Consider the following 25639-nt stretch of genomic DNA (forward strand, 5'->3'; position numbering starts at 1 on the left):
TGTAGGGTGCGTATTATACATGGGGGCGCATTATACATGGAAAAAAACGGTACTTATTTTTATGCAAATTGTTTTTTATAAGTGAAACGTAGTAAAAAAGAAAAATAAATTAAACTCTTCCTTTAGTATTACTTTTCTTGCCCAAAAAAATCAAGTGGGTCTTTCTCAGAGTTGCAATGGGAGCATGTTTGTTCACAATTTTATCAAGGGAACACAATTTTTATCATTATCCATTATCCATTTTTTTTTTTTTTTTTTTTTTACAGCTGTCAATTAAATGCAGCGCCCGTAGGGAGAGCCCTGTAGCTCGAGAAACAATCTGTGTTAGCATCTTACTCCAATGCTGGTAATAAATGAAAACAATGAAGCCACATTCAAGTTCGCATTTAGGGGACGTCTGGATTGATTCGTTTGGATTTTGAAATCCTTGGGAATGTAGCCTTTTAGCTTGGCTCGACTATTCTACATCACAGGAAGTGGCGACGTTGACGCTGTTGTATTTATGTTTGTTTGTTGTTGGTTTTTTTACTGTATTTGGTGAGATAGTGATACCTTGGCTGAAATCGAATCTAGAATCTTGAGTTGCAATTTTAGTGCAATAATTGACACTCTTACAGAATTGAGGTTTCAAATTTTCAGAACCACAAATACTAGCAATGATGTCAGTTACGTGTTCCGCTAGTTATTTTCAAATGAGACACATTAAAACAGAAAAACATTCCTATTTCAAAAGTGATAATCACATGATTGTCACTTACCCTAGTGGCAAATATGAGTCTATCAAGTAAATGAGGCGGTACTTCAGGTTGCTGAAGCAGAATGCTTTAATGAGCATCCTGCTCATTCAACAACAAGGCACACTCACAACTTAGTAAGTTGTTGGTAAACTTGCAATACAAATACAACCTAAGTGACATGTTCATAATAAAATAAGCCATAAAACTGCATGGCCTGGCTGCTCAGTATGCCTGTTGCCAGTTCTCTCACATTGGCGCACATATCTTGGGCCAAAAGTTTACATCTGATTAACCAGGGATAAAAGGTTGTGTTGATTTAAAGTGTTCACTATCTGCCAAACTACTGTGTTGTGTGAGTTCACTGCCACACAGCGCTGAAAAAATCTGAATGCATCGCTAAAATCGATTGATCTCCAGGCCCTACCTCACGGTGATTTACACGACAGCAGCAAGACAGATGCAGGTTCCGCTCGGCTGACTTTGATGGCGACCTGTCAAGGCCTTCTGCCAAGTGTCTTTCCCCCTTTCACTTGAGCCTGCCAGCCTCGCCTCTTTAAAACGTTACGTTTGAGCGGAGAAGACAGCCGAGCGCGAAAAGGACACCAGTCGGTCGCTAACAACATTTGCTCACCCGCCGACGCACAAACACAACATGAAAGACCGTTATTGGCCAAGGAGCCGTGTTTGGTTACGAGAATTGAATTGCGGTGGTGCAAAATGGACCTTTGATGCGGGTAAACCTCGTGAGTCTTTCAGCAAGGAAAAAAACGAGACAGATTAATAAAATAATCAACAAACTCTAGAATCAATGTCAGTTATTATTCACAAGGCAAAAAAGTAGTTTATTTTAATAAAAGAGGACTGTATTTAGAAAAAAGTATGGCAGCAAGACTGAAAACAAAGAGAAAAAAAGGTATTTTATGCAAACTATTTTGAGAAAACCGGCCAAACTCATTCATGCACCTCGGATCTCAACACTAATTCGTTCCAGAAGGAGCGTTGAGAACCAAAACCGTTGAGTTATGAAGCAATTTTGCCCATTAGAAATAACTGAAAATGCAATAATCCGTTCTCAACCAGCAAGGTCTTACTCTAATGGTGCCTTTCTTGTGCAATAAGAAAATGCACATAGTTGAATATGCAATATAAATTAAAAAGGAAACACATCATTAAAAAAGTACATTTAAGATCTACCTTGACATTGATGAGGCGCTGAATCTTTGAACACGGAGGTGGAGAGGAGGTGCCAGGGGCAGTCATTGTTTAGATTCCATAAAAAAATCTGGTGGTTGCATTTTGTCAGTGTTTTCCTTTCTTTTTTTTCTTCCACGAGGACCTGGCCGGTAACCCCTCGTAACCCCCTTAACAACACGAGCAGTTTTTATCGCCTCTCTAATCCTCAAAAATGAATTTATGGTCGATCTCGGCACTTTGAATTCCAATGCCAAGTCATCACACAAATGCGTCTTTCACACTATTGTTTGTTCGCCTTTTTTAGCTCTATTGTTGTTCTCACCACCTTTCTCTTCTGCTTTACACCTGCGTCTTTCTTTAGAACCATGTTCATTCTCTTGTAGTGCAGCAACAATAATGGCAATCAACACCGACTAGCGGCAGGTAGAACAAACGACGCATACTTTTGTTTACAATAGCCACGTGAGTCAGGTTGGTTTCCGAAGCTTTCTCTGAGAACCAGGACAAAGATTTCCAGACATTTTGCATTGAAAACTGGATATGTTCCGTACAGAGGTGGTTGACTTCCAGGGTTCCACTGTAGGTAGGACTTGTCTGCCTGTCTGTGGATGAAAAAAAATGTCTCAAGGACCTATGCCCAAAATCAAAAAGGGAATCGTACATTTTCATTCAAAGCAGGCGTTTTGGGTGAATTCCAGAGCATGTCAAACTCCTACGAGTGAATTTGCCCAAAGATCCTCAATTAGAAACGGAGCCTAGACAGATGATAGTGAATTGCACAACTTTTTTTATAACGATATGCTTTATGGGTAGGGCATAAGATAAAGGTTTTATCATTTCTAGGATTTGCCATGAAAAATAAAGTGGAAGGGCCCCATACGGCTCTGCTTGCAGCTTTTATTTGTTGTAAAAGTAGCAGCCTTCAAAAACGTATTATCATCAAGCGCAATAAACTGCAAAATATTAAAAGATGAATTTTTAACATGTTGTACATTTGTTCCCCAAGTGTCATGCAGGAAAACATGGGCATTAAATGTTATAAAGGGGTTCAAGTCTCAGGACTGAGGGCATCACTGGTCTGTGCACCTTCCCACCCGCACTGTGCCTTGATTAAGCGCTCCCGTGGGTCGTGTGCAGCGGCAAGACAATGTGTTTACGCCAACAATTTTCAGCCATATGCGCATTGTTCCCTCTGTGCTCCTGATTGAGCCCGGTAGGCCCATCTCAATCTCGCTTCATAAATCTCCAGGGGTTAATTAGCCCAAGCGGCTAACCGGCTAGCGCCTCAGCAGACAAACACGCTCATTGAATCTTCACCGGCTGAGCAGGACCATGCAGGCAAGGGGTTTTAGCTCAGATATGCTGGAAAACTGAAAAACGAAAACACTTTGGGCCGGAGGGGTGTTTTTTGGGGGCATGGTCATTCCAAGATGTAATACTCAGGAGGCAGGCATTTCAAGTCTGACAGAAAAGAAATGACGAAAGATTCAAACAGAGGGAATATTTTACTTTCCACTATCGACATGAAGTCTCTCTGATTATGGTAAGCTCTACTACTTTTGTAAATATTGTATTACCTCTCCCAAAGAAGTAATGTCTTCACCTCTGCTTTCAACATTATGTAGATATTTTGTTTGCTTTGTTACATTTTCTTTCACATGCACCTTACAGAAAATGTCAGAAAAATCTACAAACATTTTTGGTGCTTATCCAGCCTTTTTGGGCATGATATTTGACTTTTTTCCATCTACTTATGATACACACATCCACCAAATTGAAGTCATACTAGATATTATAATTATACTAGATGTTATGCTAGATCAGAGGAGTTGAATTATTAAGTTTTGTTTAGTACATTTCCCCATATTTTAAGTTGCTAAATGAAACTGCCCTCCTGGAGCTATATTGTCAAAATTTGGCCAATTGACCAGACGTCCTCTAAAATCGTAGCGTCAAACACAACAACAAAAAAAGCAGACTTCTACGTATCGTCAGGCACGGCTTCTTAAGTGTTTTTGTGGCCGTACTCAAGATAGACATATCCACCAAATTTCATGTTCCAAAGTGTAACTGACTTTTTAGCCTACATTGTCAAAATATATATGAATAGACAAACTGCCTGCACAGTCACAGCTTCAAACGAAAATTACTTTTTGGGGATGACTCATGCCAGTCCAATTTTATTAAAGTTAGTGAGACTAAGTTCAGGTGGTAAACTGTCAATATTCCTGTAAATGGCACAAGTGTATAATTACTGCTTCGAACCCAATTGACTGGTTGGTGTCTTTCTGGCCATGGTTTCTGGTGATTTCTTTGCGAGTTTACCCATGATTAACACAGCCACCATATTTCATGTTGCTAAGTGAAACTGGCTTTGGGCACAAAATTATTAGATTGGGAAGTACTTGGGCAAAATGTCTAGGACAAGTTCATCATTGATGAACCATTGGAAATCACCTAAAACCGCCACTTCAAACCAATATTGAAGACTTCACGTAAATCTTCGGGTATAGGCTATTAAGATTTTTCAGCGGGTCTTTTTGTGACAGTCATGCCTACCAAATTTCATGTGATTAACAAAAGCCAGTTTGGGGGATGAATTTCCAAAAAACAATTCTCGCTTCTAAGCCACATTTTAGGCTCCCTAAACAAATGTAATCCTTGGTGGAATGAAAATACCTGCAAAACATGGTAAACATAAGAAATTCCTGAAAATGGTTAGTGAGAGACCATCATGCACACCGATCGCTGAGGTTTCACCTTAAGTGCTGAGACTCAAGGAAAACAGATGCTTGATTCATGGCGTTTGTACGGCAAGCCTTCATTAGGGCTAGACCGAGAGAGAGTGAGAGAAAGCGAGAGAGAGATAGAGATGGGAGAGGCCTTGGCGAGCATTCTCCTCCTCCACCCAGAGGCTCTGTAATTGCTTTTTGGATACACCTTGGGAATGTGATGAGTCAAGTCGAGACATTTTTGTTTGAGGGACCGAGTGCACCAACGTATCTCTACAGCAAGTATGAATTATCGCAGCGTCACGCCAGAGGCACCGAAAATGAAGGCCGCAGGGTGTAAGTGCGCTCTAATGCACATCGCATCAGGATGGCTCACTTTTATGCATTCTCTTGCTTACATAGGCAGTAATGGAAGGAAATAATGGTGGAGCTTGTACTTAATTTGTGTTGCTTTTTTTAAGGCTCCAAACAAAATGCAAGCACCAAACAAAGATTGTACAATTACTTCTTATTACTTTGTAGAACACAATGCATTCCACAATCATTAATCCTCCTTGCATACTCCCTGTTCATCAGCCACATCTTTTTGAAAGATTTTTGTTGGATTACCAAATTATATGTTGCTAAGTGAGATACATATGTATATGGAAAAAGACCAGTTTCAGAAAAATCAAAAGAAAATATAGGACTGTCTCCAATATACTAAAACACAATATATCTATATAGCTATACCAAATGTACTCTTTTAAAACATGTGACTCTATGATCTGCAGTTATATTTTCTAGCTTACTCTCACTCTTGTCACATTTGTCCTTCATGCTCTCTAAATAAAGCCTCCTAAAATTCTCAAGCAGGTTACCTAACTACTAAAAATACTTCTACTCCAGACCAGAAGACAAAGGCAGCCCCCCATTCATCTTATTGAAAAAAAAAAAAAAAAAGTCTTCACAAGGTGATCGTGGACATCATATGACCTAGAATACTATACATGCATCATATTGTGATACACAGCATCACATTCAATGCCCACTTGGGAAAACACAGTGAAATATTACTACTAGTACTGCTACTACTACTATTACTACTACTGCTACTGCTACTGCTGCTACTACTACTACTACTACTAGAATTACAATTACGATCACTACAACTACTACCCACTGGACTACAATAACTGCTACTGATACTATCCATACTTTACCATCTCAGTCACTATCTCTGCCCTCTAAATATAAATATCTCAATTATTATCACTGCTACTACTACTACTACTACTACTCCTACTACTACTACTACTACTTGGTGACATCTGAAATGACAATACAAATTTAATAGAGTACGACGCAACAGTACAATTTATAAAAATGTCAAAGGAAAGGAAACAATAAAGAGTACTTGTTGAATGAGATGGCTGTTGTGATGTAGTGTATATTTACATGTGCAGCACAAAGCAATTAGTTCCTTGTAAATCCTCCTTTCTTGGGGATACACGATGATGAGTGATCATTTTAATTAGCTTTTAAGAGGTTTTAACCCTGATGCTGCCCATTCAGTCATTAATGCTCCAGCCTGAAACCTATTCACACCATCTGCACCGTAATTGGGTACCGGAGGACCCTCTGTCCCCGAGTCGTTGTGCCTCCTGCCAGATCTCATTTCAAAGAAGCTTCTTCCTATCACGACCCAGTGATCTCAGCAGCAAACCTCAGAGCAGGACTGGTGTTGTGCTGTTGTTTTGGCTGCGCCCACCACGCGACGCCTTAATGAGAACCCTTGGAAAAAGAAAAGGGGGTGTTATGAAAGACAAATTAAAGCGTCATGCGGCCATAATTGGGCTCTGGCCTCACAGCACCATTGCGCTGTCACTTTTGATGATTTTTACGATGAAATTGGAAGTCATGATAACTCTTTTTTTCTACCCACGTGGACTCCCGTGGCTGTTTGTCTATTGATTTTATGCACGTTGAGCCTCCATGTGAAGCAAGGAGACATACTGTACATGTTGGCTCATATATTACATCTCATTCAAGTGTGTATACACTGGTATTTGCAGTGTACATAAATAATATATTAAAGCACAGTCAATTCAGAAAGGTTCTTTGCAATATGTTCTATGTTGACTAATCTGAACACGATGTTCTGATTAATATTACAAGTGTAAATAAGAAGCCATCCAAAGACGCTGACATTTTATGCGGCACCATACTCTGCTGTCGACTGAAACTGACGTCAAAATGCCCATTTGATCAAAGAGTGAACGTCACAACTCACTCGTTTTCTTGGTTTGGGCCCGTGATGTGCACGTGGGACATTTTCTGGGCTTTACATCTTATTCAAGCCATTCCTTATGGCATGGTTTAACGTCATTTGCAAGAAAATGTGTACAGCTCACAAAAAAGTTCAATGATGCTTGACCAAGTGGATAAAACTCAGAATATTGAAAATTTGATATTAGAAGAACAAGAATTTTAATTTCATATTGATTTATGAAACTTGTACTGACCCTGTCATGTCAGCATCAGTGAACTTTGGATGGCCCAACACAGTCATGTAGAGGCCATAGGCTGTTACCAATTGATTTACATATATACCTACAAATATACAGTTCTGCTGTTTCCATACATAATAAAGCTTTGTATTTGACAGCCGTCAGTGCAAGTGATTAAGATAAATTCCATGGCTTTTAATTACATAAAAGCATCTCAGAAAAGAATGAGCTTCACTAAGCTGTAGGCAGCCAAGTCAATAAGTCAAACAGACAGTTAGTTGTCATTGCCGGTGCTTATACGTATATATAATGATTGGCCCAAATTGGCGAGATGCCACCAGAGCGGCTGTGTTAATGACTACTCGCCGGCATTAGCAGCAGGGCAGTGGCTTATCTTAGTGAACACACATGGCAAGAACTCCACAAGGCTTCAAATCTTCACCGCCTGTATGTACCTAATAGTACGTCCAACAATCTACACCTACCTAGACCTATACATCACATACCTACCTAGCTACCTAGTATACTTACCAACAACCTATCCTAACTATTTACCCACCTCCCGATACCTACAATCTAGCTTACCCACACCAACCTACCTACCTACACCTCCGACTTTCACCTATGCCTACCTATTTCATCTACATATTGTTGTTGTTTCTTTATTCAAACGGTTTTCCATAGTCAACGTAGTGACATGCGTGAGTTTGGGCGACACCCACGCACATTCTGTCCATTTGACTGAATCCAGCCGGCATCTATCGCATGTGACAAGCGAGCCATTAGAAGTCAACAAGCCCAATTCAAGTTGCACAGCAAGACAAAAAAGAGACCACCCGGCAAGCTCTTCATGAATTATTCACTACTATCACACTTGGATAATTAATCACACAACTAAATTTAGATGAAGGCCATGTTTTGTCACCTGAGCCCGGACTCCCTCTCACTGTTAATATATGGAAGTGACACCGGCACCGAGGAGGAATAAAGTGTGTCAGGCATTTGTTGCTTTCTCTATGCCGCTCGCTTGTCATCGTGATAAATAACACGATTGGCTATTTTGGTTCCTTCTGTTTTAATACCCTATAAATGGGCTCTTGTAATTCATCCGGCGAGGCCTGAAAAGGATGCTCAATTACGTTTTAATCAATATCACTTCACTACCTGGCGACTTTTCCACGGCACTCGCCAGGGTATACAGCCTACCCTACCTACATACGTATATCAATGGGTATGTAACTTACTGTACTTAGCAACAGCCTAAACCCATATATATATAGTCCTACCTATTCCTATCAACAACCTACACCTACCAAAAACTACCAACAACTTACCCTACCTACTTAGAGTATGCTAACATTTCCCTTGTCCTACAAACAGCAAAACCCTACAAATAACAAAATCCTACCTTCCGTACTGCCCACAACCTACACTATCACCTATATCTGCACCTTTTACCGAAATATACACATTGTATGTACCTACCAATACTCAACAAGTTACTCGGCCTACATCTACTTCCATAGATCTACCGTATTTTCCGGACTATAAGGCGCACCTTCAGTGAATGGCCCATTTTAAAACTTTGTCCTTATATAAGGCGCACCGGACTATAAGGCGCACCATTAATGCATCATGTCAGATTTTTAATCCAAATCAAATCATTCTCCATTTTATCTTTTTTATTTCAACTTCAGACACAACAAATTACTTTATAATCACAAAATAATGATCTATAGTCTTTTTGATTCATGATTCATAGTCTTCAGCGGGCCACTTATGATTGATTTCATGACACAATGCTTCGGGCCAGTTTAAATTTAGGAATTTGGTCCATATATAAGGCGCACCGGACTATAAGGCGACTGTCGGATTTTGAGACAATTTTAGGTTTTTAGGTGCGCCTTATAGTCTGGAAAATACGGTACATACACCCCATTTTAGGCTCTTTTTATTTTTTTATTTCACAAAATTCTGCAGAGGCCAGACGTGATCACTTAGTCCAGTTCAAGTAATTTGTGTTCATGATAGAAGGAAAGGACACAAGTGATAAACAATTTGCGCTTATTTTCTCAAACTGAACTGTAGTGTTCTGAGCCCTAAACACAATATCAATGGCAACATAGGGGATGAGAATCAGCTTGACAATCATGCTGGCAATCATTTGCCACCTGCGTATGTGTTTTATCCCACCACTGCTTTGAAACAACTGTGAATTACATGACCTGATCGATATCCAATAAGGCTTTGTGATCCTCATGCAGCTCATAATCCCATGGGTGCTGCCATATTGAGAGGCTGATAAGGGCGTGCTGTAAAATCTGTCAAATCCGTGTCAACGTCTGCTTTGATTTGTCTTTTCTGTGTCACATTTGCCTCGCTTTTCTGTTTTTATCTTTTACAGCTGCAAATTCACGTTACTTTGATTATTACGGCTTTTCCGTAGTAACTGTTCTTAATTAAATTAACATGACTGTTTTATTGTTTTCACGTTGAGGATGAATGTCAAGGTCACCCTGTTTGAAATTATTCAAATAGAAGCGCTTTTCTGCCTTTCGCACAATATCAGCTGGGATAGGCTCCAGCACTCCCCGCGACCGTGAACAGGATAAGTGGTGTTGAAAAAAGATAGTTGGAAAGTTGTGCGAGCAACTTTACATTGCAAAACATTACTGTTTTCATCATTGTTTATTGCTAAATAAGGCTTTCAGTGTGATGCACATAAATAAGACATACTACATTTCCCCAGACTACCCGCTAAATTGTTTATCACACTAATGCCTCAAGATTATATTGGGCGAAACCAAAGCATTCAGATAATCAAAGATGATGGAGAGAATAATACACAGACGCACACAGACGCACACAGAAACGCACGCTCGCTGCTACTGAGGCTGACAAAGTTGGTGTCGGGCTTTGTTGTCTTTGGCTACAAGCCACGGAGCTGAAAGGAATTTATTGGCTTTGAGAAGCAGGTTGAGAGGTCACATGTATTGATTCAAGGAGGAGGGAGAGAGAGAGAGAGCGGTAGGATGAGAGAGAGCGGGTGGCACAAACGGATCACAAGCACAAAAAAGCATTAATGAGATGTATGAAAGCAAGAAGGCGATGGAGGTGCTTGCCGGTGCTTAGGCCACATCTTCTGCCAAGTGGATACTGGTGGGACCTTGTATAGATAGGCCAGTAGGTTGCGTTAGAACTGCACGCCTCCCATTTCAACTACTGTTAGGACTAATATTTGAAAGCATAGTTGGAATTTATTTGTCTGGTTCTGGGAGAAAATTGTTGGGATCTTTGGAAACAATGGAAATAGAAATTAAACCATTTTCATAAAACCACTCTGTATTTGCGATTTAGCATTTATGAATTCACCCATTCGCTGATGGTTTTGGGGACCCTGTCCTCTTTTTATTCCTCAGTGTTCATACAAAAGCTATTTGTAGAGTTGAGAGATCAAGAGCCACTGCAAATAGCAATAATTTGCCAATGGTACAGTTTAAACAGCTTGATTGTTTTTATTATGAATTGCCTGAATTACTATAATAATAATAATAATAATTAATATTATAGTATGAACCATTCATAATACTTGAAAGGGTTATTCTATGAAGTAACAATTAGACATGCACCAGAAAGAGACAGGTGACCAAGAACACAACCTGAGCCAGCAATACTTGTTGCGCAACAAGGGAAAGTGGAGCTCTCAGCGCTCCAAGATCTTTCGAAGTTCCACTTCTCCTGTACTGCCTTTTATTGCATTCGACCTCGTAATACCCTAATGTTCGTGTGTGCGTGTCCTGATTGTGTGTGTGGATGGATGGATGGATGGATGGATGGATGGATGGATGGATGGATAATACTTTGTTTTATATTCAGTAATGCACCACGTTTGCAATTCCTAAAAATGCACATCTTTGTGGGGTTTTTGGAACTTATCCAGATGTATGTATTCACTGATAAGCAGTTTTGTGATCATGAAAAACACTAGGACAGGATAACGTTTTCTTCCTCTTGGTATGACTTCACAATTACATTTTACCAGAACTGTCATGCCTGAACTATGGTAAAAAAAAAATCAAAAGTGATTAAAAAAAAAAAACACACAAAACACACATACACACACAGAACGCCCAGGGCAATGAAACAACAAAAAGCACGGGTGCCACACGAACATAAAACTTTGATGTCAAGATACACAAAATGTTGTCTTTTGAGACCATTGTCTAAATTGTCCGTAGGTGTGCATGTGAGTATGAATGGTTGTTTGTCTATGTGTGCCATGGCTGTCATCCAGTTCCCATGCTCTGCCCAATGACATCTGAGATAGGCTCCAGCATGCCCACGAATTTAGTGAGGATTAGTGCCATAGAAAATGAATGGATGGAGTCACCGGGTCATCAATAGAACCGTCTTCCCCTAAATAAACAGCTCAGTGGCCTAGTGGTAGAGTGTCCGCCCTGAGACTGGAAGGTTGTGGGTTCAAACCCCGGCCGGGTCATACCAAAGACTATAAAAATGGGACCCATTGCCTCCCTGCTTGGCACTCAGCATTAAGGGTTGGAATTGGGGGGTTAGATCACCAAATGATTCCCGAGCGCGGCACCGCTGCTGCTCACTGCTCCCCTCTCCCCCAGGGGATGGATCAAAATCACACGGGGATGGGTTAAATGCAGAGGACAAATTTCACCACACCCAGATGTGTGTGTGACGATCATTGGGACTTTAACTTTAACTTTAAATTACATTCAGTTATATTCAGTTATATTCATCCTCCAGATAATAGCTTAGGAACTAACAAATAGATGGACAGAAAACCACCAAAAGAAAGTGAATTGTTTTCAGTTTTAATTCAGCCTCTGTGGAACCACAAATCAAAATGGTGGGCATTTGCCAAGTAAGAAACTATTTAACATTGTTAAAATATGTTAAATAGTTTGTGTTCAAACTTCCAAAAGTGTTTGACAATGTTCAAAATGTATTTTGTGTTATATTTTATCAAGCGCATCCTAATTATTTGTATATTTGATTTTTTTTTTTATCAAAAATAATATAAAGCAATTTGAAGTTGTTTTGTCAGCTGTTATTCCACTTCTTTTAACAAGTGTTTTACACTTTTTTAGTGGTAAGGTTTTACTACCGGTACTTTTTGCAGTATAAAAGTTAGTATTTTGGTATTGTGACAATACTACTACAAAGACTGTGGAATTTTGCTCCAGTCTTTAAGCAATAGCCTATCTGGCCCCATTATACAACCAGAATCGCCAAATGAGCCCCGTTATTATTATTCTAATCATATGACGTGTTTATGCATTGGAATGGTGTTACCCTGCAAGTGGAGTTGCTTTTGGTGGTCAGGGTACAGATGGTCACTCATGTTTAAACATTTTCTATAAAAAAAAAAGTCTGGCTGCTGTGATTAATGAGCATATATGTTCTACTTAGCAAGTCGGTAGTTGTACCTGTGTGGAAGGACAGAAATTCTGACGTCAATGAATTGCAACCCTTATCGAAGGCAAAGTCAGCACTGAATCTGAACAGCGGAGTCTCACGTAATGAGCCTGTGGAAGGAACTTTGACTTTGTAGATGAAGAAACAAGAAAAATATAAAAAGGGAAAAGGATGCTGGCAGCAGGAACTCAAGGGTTCTCATTTGGTCTCGGAGCTTTGTCAGAGCACACCGGGTGGTTCTCCTGGCCTTCATGCAAGGAACAGAGCTGTCTCATTGCTTCAGCTAGTAGCTCCCGACAACCGGCTTGTCAAGGGCCTCGGCTAGGCTGCCACTTTTGTGGTGGTAGGATAGCAGAGAACTCAAAAGCTCAAGCTAATATGAGTTCAAGTAGTTGGAGCAGGGCTCAGTGCTTGTGGGAGCGCCAACAAAATGGGCAAAGACACACGATCAGGGTGTAATCTGGTCTCCAATTGCCTGTCACATACACACACACACACACACACACACACACACACACACACACACACACACACACACACTTACTTACACACACACACAGCTGACTACATCATCTGAAAGGGGAGGTATTGCATTTTTACCTGCCAATATCATGCACGGACCCCAGCCAGTGTGTTTCTGTTTCTGCAATTTCAAGAGTGGCGTACCCAGACGTACTGCGCTCCAATCATGATGCAAATGAGGGATGGTGCGAGGTTTGCCTGGCAAAAGACTTATATCCCACAATGGCGCTCATAGGCGCAAACTACGCCCAATTCTGTCTGTGCAAACTCTAGCAAAATAATGTTGCAGAACAAAGAAAACTCCAGCCATGTGCAGAGCAAAGGCATTTAATTTTTCAAGCAGACAATTTTTCAAGCAGTACCTAGTGATCATTTGAAGCATGGTATTGTAAAATGGAGTGATTCTTTGAGGCAAGGCAATTATTTTCTAAAGTGGATCATGCGCTTTGCAATAAAATGAGTTACGATGTCAGAAAACAATCTTAATATTAGGAAAGGCATTTCTTTTCTTTCGGGGCGGCGTGGCTCAGTGCTAGTGTGTTGGTCTCCCAACCTCCCAACTCATAGGTTGCAGGGGTTGATCACCAGCCATTGTGACCCTGTTGAAGGGTACTTGAGCAATACACTGAACACCCAGTTGCTTAGTAGGTGAATGACTAAGCAGTGTGAAGCTCTTTGAGTACCGCTATACAAGCGACAGCTCATTTACCATTCTTTTCTGTGGCTGAGTCACCTGCACAACATGCATGGAGATTAGTTGGGCATGGTGTTATTTATTTTTTTTGGAGGGGGGAGTTTTTTTAATCTTAAGATTATGATGACTGGCATCAACTGAGGCATGGCATTACTATAAATGGTGGTGATTAGGTTTAGTTAGGCACGCCATTCTTTTATGGAAACAGGCAAAACACGCTTGTTAATTAATCTACATATACAAGGCTTTGCATGAATGTTTATTTAATTATAATTTATAAATCTACGTGATGATATAAGGCACGACAGTTATTAGTGGAACGTGACTGTGAATTGAGTCATGGAACCTATTTTTGTTCTGGGCGCAAGTCTAGCGGATGGCATGGTGCAAATGCGGAAGGGCTGAGGCCAGACAGAGTTTTGGCTATTTCTTATACTGACGCAATTGGGTGCGGGTAGACAGAGGATGTCTGCGCCATCTGGGCATTAACATAAATGACTCCAATTGTGTCCAATCAATCAAGCAGCTTCTTCCCATCTCTTTAAATTTGGCACACCTGACCTGCATAGAAAGTCGAGACACGGCGGAAAGTGCAAGAAACCCCAATGTCTGCAAGGAGAAGATGCTCAGGAGGTCCTAGTGCACAAAATAGCCTACACATTTACGGAACTACATTGGACTTGGACGTGGCTTTACACCTCAAAATCGTGTCTGTGCAACCAGTAAAAAATGTACAAATACAATGATAAAATCTAAACATTTGGAGGGATAGTAGACAATATTCAGATGATAATGATGACTATTCATTCAATGAATTGGATTTCTATACATTCAGAGACTGTCCTATGCTGGTATCATATTTCTCAATGAAATTTGATGATATTATATCACACACATCCAGAACGACTATTGAGGCAAATCATGATCAGCTAAAAATCACAAACACTCTAAAATGGACCTGCCCTGCCACATAAATTACGATCCATCCCACGAGCCAAACGTTTGTAAAGAGACACCGGAATGCACAAATTGGCGCAATGATGAATAAATTAATAATGGCGCCTGTTTTGGGGCTAATGGTGTTAGCAAAGTACATGCTTATTAAAAGGAAGGGCATTTTTTTAGAGTACCAAATGATTCACAAAGACATCTGTATCAATGCAGCTTCCATCTTGACCACTTGCTGCCTGTGTCCTATTTAGCGCTCCTTCTCCAGAGAGCAGTGTGGCGCGCCTAAGTGGGCCGATAAAAAGCAATATCATAATCTCAATGTAAATATAATGGCGCGTTAACATTTATATTGTATGAGCGCAAAACAGGTCACAGTCGTTTAAAACGACGCCACTAATACGGCACACACTGCTCTGTAACCACGCTCCAATTTGGCCACTTGGGCCTGTTTTCTCGCAAATTTCATTATCATATTTTATTTCCTACTCACCCCAACCCAAATTACTAAAACCTTGCCTGTAACCTAATCTCTCTTTTTTTTTTTAAATAAACAATGAAACACTGGATTAGCTTGCAGATCACGAGTCCGTTATGAGTCTTGCTACAAACCAAAGGCTATCGGATGCGCACAAAAGAGCAGGCAGCTCAATCTAGCGTGTTCATCGCTAATTAACCCAGATTAATTGAGCCTCATATTTTACCAAGCAAAAGGCCATTTGTGTACCGGGGGGGGCTTTAGAGCCCCCTGAAGCTGCTGATCCAAGCGCTTACTGAACAGCCAATCTTGTTGCTGCAAGCATGTTACTCATTGCGTTCAGTGGATTTCACCCACTCAATCACCCACAAAAACTACAAATGCAAGTTTGCAGCAACCACTTTGTTTCCAGTACACAAGGACATTAAATGTAGCAACCTTTTTGACACAATAATGTATGCAAAATATCCAAAATGAAGAAATATTTTATTTTTAGAGAAATATAAATAAAAAAATATCAGAGATACAAGGATAACAATATCTCACAGTATTATAGCATCTCTAATGTATTAAGGCCACCGTATGGTGTAATAGTGATATTCTATATTAAAATAAAAAAAATAATAATTTCGACACAGTATGGAAAAGCCACTAATGTTAACCTGTAAAAACAGTAAGGCTATAACAAACACATCTTTCTAGAATTGATTATCTTATCAATTATTATGGATTCATTATGAATAGACAAACACTTGGCTCGTAACGGCTGAAGCCAGAGGGCAGCCATTTTATGTTGCCAGAGACAGAGCGAGAGAGAGAGAGAGAGAGAGAGAGAGAGAGAGAGAGAGAGAGAGAGAGAGAGAGAGAGAGAGAGAGAGAGAGAGCGAACACTTGATCTAGCGTCTTAACAATCTTATCATCCACGACTGAGTCCACAGGGCACGTTTACCCCCTATGGGGAGGTAAACCTCAGCTCACTAAACTCACAAGTCAGCTGGCCCATCTAATTGGAGCCACTTGAGTGGAGCAATCATGGGTCAGTTTGCACACCATTGCCCTTCCTACTGCCAGGCATACAAACACACACATACACACAAACACACATTCAGTGGCCAACCAGCACCCATGTTGGACTCAAAACTATTTACCAGCTAATTAGTCTCCCCCCTCACTGACTCCACTATGAAGTCATTAGGAAAATGAGAAATTAAATCAGTCAGTGGTTGATTGCAGTCTATACTGCATTTGACACATGGTGCCCCCAAGATGAAATGGTAGAGTCCAGTCCATCCACAGTATTCCTACTGTCCTCTATGAAGTAACTTGTGAACTAACAGAAACAGAAAAATACAGCAACTCTTTTTTTCCATCATTTGTTTGGCACATGGTGAAAGTGTTGCACTGCCCCAGGATTAGAAATGGTAGAAACTTGAAACCTTTACAATGACATCCTTCATGCATCAATCAATATTTTCAAACAAACGTACCAAGAACCAAACAGAAAAAGAAGCAGTTAACATTTATTCCACCCCGATCGTTCCTGTTCATGTATAACCCCGCCTACCCAATACACACTCTTAACTGTAAAGTAAAAAATATAGTAATGATAATGCACATACCAGTTGACCATAGAATCTCTCTGCCTGGTCCTCGGTTATATTCACCAAAATCATAATGCACTCCGCGCCTCAACTTAGACCTGGTTTCACCAAGTCTAGTCTACTTTCCATCACCAAATTGCCAGGTGAGTCATGTTAAAAAAAAACATCCTCTGTCCACCGGAACGCTCAGAAAGGCCTGCCAAAATTCCTAAACTAAAGTGGCACACAAACAAAGTGCTGCACTCATCTGGGGCATGCCGGCGCTTGATGCAGCCTCTCCCCCGATGCACTTGCTAATTTGATGACAGAAAGTTGTCGGTGTTTGGCCTAAAAGCGGGTCATTTTCCTGCAGGGGCAATGGTTTAGTTCTATGTGTTTGTCATTTTGGTAGACATGCTATACACCTCACTGGGCGTTTCTGCCTTGCCCACCTACGCATTTGCTAATTTGCTGAAAAAAAAGCAGACTGAAATCTAGACTGAAAAAAAGCAGGTCTACGTAGGTGGTCAAACGTGATTTTGGTGTATTTGAACGGGTCTCAGTTGTAAGTATGAGGTAAGTGAGCTCCGCGAGTGGTGGTCAAGTGCTTTTGTATCTCCAATGTCAAGCACAGTGGACTCGGGTTTGCGCTTTGACCTCCCTGATTTGGATGAAAATGAGGGACACAGTGCGGATTGGCTGCGGAAAGTCTACTTCCATCCCACAACGGCACACAAACACCCCCGTTACGCCCAATTCTACCAATGCAACGTCTACCAAAAGCAAATCAGAAAAGTCTACCCATGCGCACAGTTAGACTGCGCTCTGCGCTAGACATGCGCCTGGAATGAAAATAGGGCGGGCCCTCAATGTCAAATCTGCCCACCCAACACTGCTATGAATGAAAATCAGTCACTCAAGTGGACAGCTGTTCAAAAGCTCTTTTCATCTTAATGCACAGGTGTTGATGTCAGTGTTGCGCATGAGTCACTAAAGAAAACTCATGTTTAAAATCTGCCTCGAAGAGAGACAAAGGGCCAGAAAGCTCTCCTAAGCGATGTTAGCGGTTGATTCTGTGACTGCCACTTTTATGTTGCTTCGCTTCACAAGAAAAGACAGCAGTTGTAAACATTTCCTTGGGTCTTCTTTCTGCTGGCAGTTAAGCTCACATATCCCCCAACACCACCCTCCGCCCCCAGACAGCCGCAAGGATTTCTCCCGCTTGGCCCCCATGTAGTTTGAGGATTTAGATAACAACTTGGCCTCTGTGCAATCAACCAATATAAAGCCACTTGTGAAATTGGCCCACGTCTATCTCCTCCGGAAAGTTTTTTTCTCCCCTTCCGACTGTGTTTGATGTGCTCCCACGGCACTGATCGTGGCAAATAATGCGATTCCTCCTTCACACAGTTTTTAAAAGAAAAAAAATGTCTCCCGCACTTTTATGGCGGGCTGGGAAGAGACGCTGGCGTTTTCTCTACCGGGCAATTATCGACAACCCCTTTTTAAGGGGGAGAAAGAGAGGAATCAAAGCCTCGCATTTGGATGTTTTGACTCAAAAGATGAGAGTTTCCAGAGGAAGAGCATGAAAGGCGGAGGGAAGTAAACTCTACCGTTGGCCAGATAAGGCATACGAGCTACAAGGCTGAGTGAGGAGACAGAGGTATAGTGAATCAAACATGATGTGTGATATTGCGACGAAAAATTGTCATTCTTTGTGCGGCGCTCTTAAGACATCATCATTGCAAAGCACTGCTACGAATTGACAAATTGTCACTACTGAAATGAAAACTAGTTTGTTGCACACTATATATACGTATATATATATATATATATATATATATATATATATATATATATATATATATAGTGTGTGCAACATACTATTTTTCATATACGTATATATGTGTATATATGTATGTATATACATAATAAAATGCAATTGATCTTAATGGAAATTCTAAAACGATCAAGGCAATGGCAAAGAAAATTACATTATCTAGTCCAAGGGTCAGAACCATAATCCTCAAAGAAGGCATTCCGCAAGAGAAAAAAAAATAAAAATCTTGACATTTCAAGTGAAACGAATACCAACAAAAACCATAGTGAGTTGCATTTATTGAATCAGTCAACTGCTCAAGGGAACATGAAATTTGATTTCTTCATATCCCAAAACATTTTGAACTCTGACACGAGATGGACAGCAACAACAGATGGGTGAAACAGTCACACTTGAGAGCCGCAGGTAGTTGATCCCTGATCCAATATCAAGCTCTGTAAAATGTTGCTTTTTATGTAGACTTGTTCCTTCATTTTTATGCGTGTGATTGTTGGGCATTATTCTGGGTATGTGTGAATTTTATCTCATCAGGTGGGTGGTATGATGATAAATGATGTAGACAGGCATACACGTCCACCACTGAGATGTTGTGTCATCCTGGCCACCACACTGAAAACTTTCTGGCTACGCCCATGTGTTAGTAACACGTTACAGCCATTGGCAGTCGCTGAGTGTTCGTGATTGTTATGGGTCAGATGCATTCAGCACTGTCAGCAAAAATCAGCTGTCACCGGGCTATCTGGCACTTAACTGGATCAAAATGATCTTTCACCTTCATGGGGCACTCTGGGGGGCATAAAAGAAAAAGTGTCTAAGTCCATGGGAAAATGGAGGATGGGCACAGGACCAGATTTGACAGGGAATGCTGACTTTTTAGGGTTGCGTAAATGGTAGATACATAGATAGTAAGACTGGAGTCTTTTCTGATTTATGCTCACGGGAAGCCTATAATAAATGAATAAAGCCTTGCTTCGCTGGCACGAATGAGACAAAGAAGAAGAATGGGCGATTGATGCATTAATTTCCCGGTGTAACGACAATAACGGGCAGTGGCGAGGCGCACTTGTTAAATCCTAATTTCATTTTAATGAGGCTTACATCTGGTAATGATGCCGCCCGGAAGGGAGAGATGTTATTAACTCGCAGGTTAGTCGGCCCGCGTGCAATTAGCCCACCTTCTTCGAAAAAGAGCGTCGGCTGGCTATCAAACAGGATGCTAATGAGCGGGAAGAGCAACGTGAGCCATCTCGTCGCTACAGGAAACCTAAATTAGTTCAGCGATGTCCTCTAACACTTGTTTGGAATGAACAGAAGATGGTCAACATATGCAGTCAGCCTTCAGTATTCACAGGGCTTAGGGACCAAGCACTGACGCAAATAGCAAAACTCTTTATTTTTTTTACGTGATTAATATATACAATTGTTCCAGCACGCCCGCTACCCCCATGGGGACAAGCGGAATAGAAAATGGATGGATGGATCGATTGTTCAAAACGTCTGGAGTTACCTAGACCTTTCCTGTTTTCCATAAAAACACGCTGTTGTGTAATGTTTTTTTAGGAACAAATGGTGCTCTGAGTTGTTTAACATGTCAAAATGTAAACACCATGAAGTAAAAGCTGAACTTTTGTCTCATGTTCATCTCTTGATGTGATTCTCAAATGTCTTCAGTACACAACATAAACTAAGGAATTGACCCTGTCGATCCAAATCTTGCCAGGGATTTAGGGACCAAGCTCCAGCACTAAAAGTAAAACTTTGCAAGTGGTCCATGACTTGCAAAGTTCTATTTGTCTAGTCACTAGACAAATAGTTTTAGTTGTGTCCTACAAATTATTCACGAGTAGGACCAGTGTGTGTTTGTGGTACTTTCATTTCTTTTCTAGAATGTTCTTCTAGTTTAGTTGTTGCTTATTTCACTTTGATCATTACTGGTGTTCAATGAATACTGCCGTGGCTGCCATTCCAAAGTGAGCGCTTTTGTCTTAGTCGTGGAAAATGATTTGTTGCAACTTTTATAATAATAGCTGCTTTTAGAGTGCGGAAGTGTACCTAATAAGGTGCCCAGTGAGAAAGAGAGTGCATATAAATTTGCTCTATCCTACATAACATCACTACATAAATGATTGTCTTGGAAGAATGTGTTTAGTTTATGCAAGGGTTTTAAAACAAGGTTAGTAAGTATTAGGTTAGGTTCAGTTCAGTTCGCATTTATTGTTGTTGATTGGCAGTAAACAAATCACACAAATACATACAATCACACACACACACACACATACGTGTTTACAGATAGACAGACACACACACAGACACATCTACTAATTTCCAGATGGCGAGTATATTATGAAACTAATGCTTACGGTAATATAAAGCGGACTGTGCCGTCTCTCAAGAGTGATTAGTACCTTCATTAAGCACAAGCATTACAATTTGACCACTTCGAATTACGAGAGAACAAAGACTATAATCACAAACCAATATCTGTGAAGTTGTTTGAAGAGATTATGCTAAGAAACCATTTAAGTCTCAGATTCGTAGAGCGCTAAATCATGCGCCTCAGCTGCCCATACCCTTGTCTCTGAATGCAAGTGGTACAGTCCAGTCTGTCAAAGAATTGCATCAGCTTTTATATGAAGCAAGAAGTAGCGTCTCAATTTTTACCCCCCCCTCCAAAAAAAAAACTGTTTCACTTAGCAAAATGGTAGATATATGTTGACACTTAAAAAGTCTCAAGAATCCATGCTCTCAAAAAGACAAGGGGTCTGCCATTTTGTTTTTTTTAGTTTATTTCAAACATTTTCAAAGAGTTAGACATCTATTGCTGTTAATAAATTGAAAAATTGTACTTCTTTTTGGAGTAATGTGTAACTTGTAAGCGTGTCAGTCTGAATTCCAACTGTCCTTGTCTTTTTCTTTGCTTTCGGAAGTCAAGGTTAGGCTTTCAAATGGGTATCAAGGCTGCATTCTTCAAATACTCATAAATGCTTTAAACAGGGTTAGGGTTTCAAGATAGGGTTACAATTTGAAATTAGGATTTCAATCCATGATTAGGGTTTGAAAGTAGATTTTTAACATGGGTACGGTTTCAAATAAGGGTTTTGAAATTTAATACCAAGGTTAAACTTTCACATTTAGATTCCAAAGATTTTGCGGTTCATTTCTGAAATGGGGTTTCAAATGACGGTTTCAAGAATAGCTAAGGCAACGGTTTCAAAGTAGGGTTTGAAGCCTGCATTGGGGTTTTAAACTCATGTTCGCTTTCTGCTCATATCATCAGCCACAAAGCATTTTACGATCAGTTTTGTTTCAGAGCTCGTCAAGTTGCTTTGCTTTATTAAGTGAGAAGTTTTCCATCTTAGACGTCGGAAATAAATGTGGCGGAAAAAGCGTCTGAAGTTTTAAAGAGCCTCTTGCGCGTTTGGCTGCGCTTTTACAAGTCAGCAGTGATGGCGAGCTGGCCATATGGAGCTCTGCTAACTACGGCAATAAAAACTATGTGGTAAGCAGCTCAGACACATTACAGATTTAATTCAAATAATCTCACATAAATGGAAAATACTGAATTTTAATTTTCAGCATATTCTGCAGACAAGCAAAGGATTTCAAGATGTGGGTTAGGATTTCAAGCAAAGGCCAGGGCTTCTAGTCAGATATGGTTTTAAATGGGGGTTTGAAACCCTTTACAAGCCTGAGTCATGAATTAAAATTTGTGATAGTGTTTTTTTTAAGTCATTTTCAACATTTTTTGACAATAGTGTTGTATGTGCCCTCACTAGTCTAGAAACAGCATTCTGATTAATATTGTATTTTTGGAATATGAGTTAACCAGCAAAATTCACTCAATGGGGCCATTCTGCCACTTGCTTTTGGAATCAGTTGCCAAGTCTCCAACAACCAATCACGGCTCAGGGTCAGAAAACTGGTGAGAAAACTGGTTTTGACCTGAGAGCCGACAACTGTTTCAAGCTTGCGTCAGGGTTTCAAAGTTGGTTTTAAACCCAGTCCTGGTATTCACAAATAGGACTTCGGGATAGTGTTCTGTCTTCAAGACAATGGTCGGATGTCAAAGTAGAGTTTCTAGCCAGTGTTAGGGTTTCATTAATGATACAGTGTCAAAAGGTTTAAGACCAGGTTTATGTTTTCAAATTAGTGTCAGTGTTTCAAACAAAGATTTAAAGCCTATGTTTGGATTTAAATTTAGGTTTCAAACTTCGGTTGGGGTTTCAAGTCAGGGTTTTGGTTTCAAAGCAGGGCTCCAATCCAGGCCCGGGGTTCAAAATCAAGGCTTCAAAATGAGGATAGTGTTTCAAATTAGTGTTAGTGTTTCAGGCAAAGTTTGCAATTGAGTGATAAGATGTGAAAGTATGGTTTTAAGATAGGGTAAGGTTTTAAGTCAGTGTTTCAAATTAGCGTTGAAAGCTTTGGTAAGGATTTGGTGTTGAGGCTTCAATCCAAGGTCAGGATTTTACGTCAAGGTCTAGGTTTTAATTAGGGTTTCAAGCCAGTGCTCTGTTTTTTTTTAAATTTATTTATTTATTTAACCTTTATTTACCCAGGCAAACAATTAAGAACAAGTTCTTATTTACAACTGCGGTTTCTTCTTGTTAGCAAATGTTTGAAATGTAATATCAACACACTTTAGTTGTAAATGGCACCTTATTGTTGTGTTTTTTTGTGTGCAATTCCATGTTGTGTTCTTCTTTTATGAGCGTGGTTGTCCGGCATAGCAGCGGCCCCCTTGGGGAGGAAAAATGGAGATGATTCTCCACTCACTGTTTCATTTCAGAACTGCCCGTGACACGGCAAATTAAGTAGGGATGCACTCCGCCATCTTTGCAACCTGTCAGCAGCTCTGCTCTGTTTGCGGCGAGCAAGTGTCCGAGTAAATGTGAAGATTTTTTAATGATGTTTTTTAATGCCAAGAAGAAGAATGTTAAATGTGTGGGCCAAGTAATTTACATCTTGTTTATTTTCACTTGACGCAGATTGGAGTGGGTCAAGCGCTTATTACCAAATGGCCTTTTAATCCGTTTGGCTATGTAAGAGTGTTTAGCAACCTGAGTGGAAAATCACCATGCAAAAATGCTAAATGTTTATTTTGCTGTTGCTAAACTCTTAGTCAACTTGAATGTGTGAGGGGTTGAGTAGTATTAGGCTTTACAGATTTGTTTTTGTCGCTATCATGTCTGTTGACAAATAAGAGCCAATGCTTCAAGAGTCGGTAGAGTTTGCAAGTCAAGTTTCAAGTCAGGATAAAGGTTCAAAATAGACATTGAAGACAGTCAGCGTTTCAAGTTTGAGTTAATGTTTTAAGATGGTGTTCAAATTATGGTTTTCAGTCAGGCCGAGGGTTTCAAGTTTGGGTTAGTTTTGAGACAAGGTTGGGCTCTCAGATTGCGTTTTTTCTGCAGTGTTACAGTTGCTAATTAGTAGGGTTAGGCTTTCAAGCAAGGTATTGTTTTCAAATTAGAGTTTGAAGTCACGGTTAGGATTTCAAATAAGGCTTCAAGGACGCAGTTAAGCTTTCAAAGTTGGGTTTCAACTCAGTATTTGGGCTTCAAGTAATATTTAGGGTTTTATTTGAAACCTTGGGTCTTAAGCCCTGGTTCCGGTTTTAAATAGGTGTTTCCATCCAATTAGGGGTTCAAGAAAGGTTTGGCTTTCAAATTGGGAGGTCAAGACTATTAGGGTTTCAAATAAGACTCTTAAGACAGGAGTGAGGTGTGATGTGTGACAAGGTTTTAAATTAAGGTTTCAAACCAGGACTAGGTTTCATTTCAGGTTTAGTATTACAGGTATAGTTTTTCAAAGCCAAGCATAAATCAAAGAAAAAGCAAAAATGGTAAAATGGTTTCATGTGACTGACATTTTTCATTTAGATCGTAGCTTTTCTTTCCTTTTCCCTTGTGTACTTTTTCAAAATGTGTTTTACTGATTTGTCACGTTTGTGTTTATCTTTTTTTTTTTTATCTTTGACTGTCATCCTAAAATTGTATTTTGAAATTTGGAGGTAGGTTCATCTAAAAGCGCTGTTTTTATTTTTAAGCTTTTATGAACCCGTCAAGAGACAATCTGTGTGTGCAAGCATCACACATTGTTCTTCACTGCACTGAATTATTAACGTAGAGACTAATTATAGGCCCTTGCCACTGTGGCAACCGAGCCTGCAGAGCAAAACAAAAAAAAGGGGAAAAGAAACAGTCGGAGCATTATTGGCCACTGTTATTGTGCCCAGTGTGACACCTCAACTGCCACTTTGATTTTCCTTCTTTTGGCCTATAATCAAGCATTTGATTAAGCACCAATCCATTTTCTACAAAGACAAATAAACTCTCCACTAACTAATTCTCATGTAAACCTAATAAAGGATAAAATGAAATGTTTTTATCTAGTTTTCTTTCTTTGATTATGCAGTATGTGTCTGACACTATTGAAAACGACAATCAGCCAGTACCACCTACAGAGAGTTTGAATTGTTGATGTTTTGACTCAAAACGCATTAAACATTTAGCAGAGTCAGAGAGATCTTGCTAAATCTGGCCAAAAGGTCTTTTTTTCCTAACTAAACATTATCTTCCATGAAAATGAGTCTTTCTCACAGTGTGTTTTTGCCAATAAGTCATTTCTCCAGTTGGCGATTATGCATAAACGCTCGCCTCATAACGCTTAAGTTCACCAGCTGTTTCTCGCCTGAGGGCTGTAAATGTAACTTAACATCTTGAGTTCGTTTAAAAAACAAAAAAAAACGTTACCTTCCAAAACCTGGCAGCGTGAGCATCTCTTTTTTGTTATTATACAGAATTAACACTGCAACATTCATGGTGACTGTCCACATATTCTGCCATGAAATTGTTAATCCTTGTTAGCATGCCTAGCAATTCCATTCCTTGTCATAAATCACACATTTTCTCATGGTACAGCCATATTCCAAAATGAATGAAACAGTGAAATAAGTGAAAAAAGTCTTTATGGGATTT

The 25639-nt window shown here is 40.0% G+C and overlaps 1 protein-coding gene across 2 annotated transcripts in view; it reads left to right on the plus strand.

Moving 5' to 3' along the window:
* The window catches only part of lingo2 (leucine rich repeat and Ig domain containing 2), a 93626-nt gene that overhangs the window by 64624 nt on the left and 3363 nt on the right, over positions 1-25639 (plus strand). The window lies entirely within an intron of this gene.

The sequence above is a fragment of the Syngnathus acus genome, chromosome 10, assembly GCF_901709675.1.
Source record: "Syngnathus acus chromosome 10, fSynAcu1.2, whole genome shotgun sequence".
Taxonomy (NCBI): Eukaryota; Metazoa; Chordata; class Actinopteri; order Syngnathiformes; family Syngnathidae; genus Syngnathus; species Syngnathus acus.